Here is a 764-nt window from a genome sequence, read left to right as displayed (position 1 = left end):
GGCATTTATAAAAATTTTAATATGATCTGATATTAGAAATTCTATCGTACCAATATTTAACTTTTTAAATTGTTGGTATGACTAAGTAAGAAATTCATGCTGATATATTTGGGAGTGAAGGTCTAAGATGTCTATAACCTACTCACAAATTAAGCCAGTAAAACAATACTGTGTAGAGGGTGGTCAAGTGAACATGGCAAAATGTTAACAATTTGTGAACCTACACAGCATATATGGGAGATCATGGACCTGTTCTTGCAATTGTTCTTTAACTTTGAAACGCAAATTGGAAAGAGTTCTAATTCATAAGAAGCATGACACACTATACAGAAAGACAGGAAACTACTGTGGAATTCTGGAACTTGCCACCTGCTAGTTAGTCTTTCTTTGCCTATGAGATCATTTTTGAACCTGTTCAGAGAACATTCTTTTGGCCCTGAACACATCTCTGACTTTAGGCTGAGAGTACATCTTATGTAAACTCAAATAAATAATGTATCATCCCTTCTCCATTTTAATTTTTCTGATCTAGAATATATCTTCTCAAAAGTCCAACTTCCCCATCTTTCTACTAACAAAGTTGTACAATGAATATTTTTGTAATGGGATACCCATAAGATATATTATGATCAAATTAGAAAAATCAAAAATGCTTAATATAAAAACTACTGAGAAACAAAATTAAGTTATATGCTTAGTTTTCTGAATTTTATAAATTATAAGGAAATATCTGATTAATATTATTAATGTCATTAACAATTTCC

The sequence above is a fragment of the Urocitellus parryii genome, chromosome 2 (genome assembly GCF_045843805.1).
Source record: "Urocitellus parryii isolate mUroPar1 chromosome 2, mUroPar1.hap1, whole genome shotgun sequence".
Classification (NCBI taxonomy): domain Eukaryota; kingdom Metazoa; phylum Chordata; class Mammalia; order Rodentia; family Sciuridae; genus Urocitellus; species Urocitellus parryii.
Note: the sequence above shows the minus strand (reverse complement) of the source record.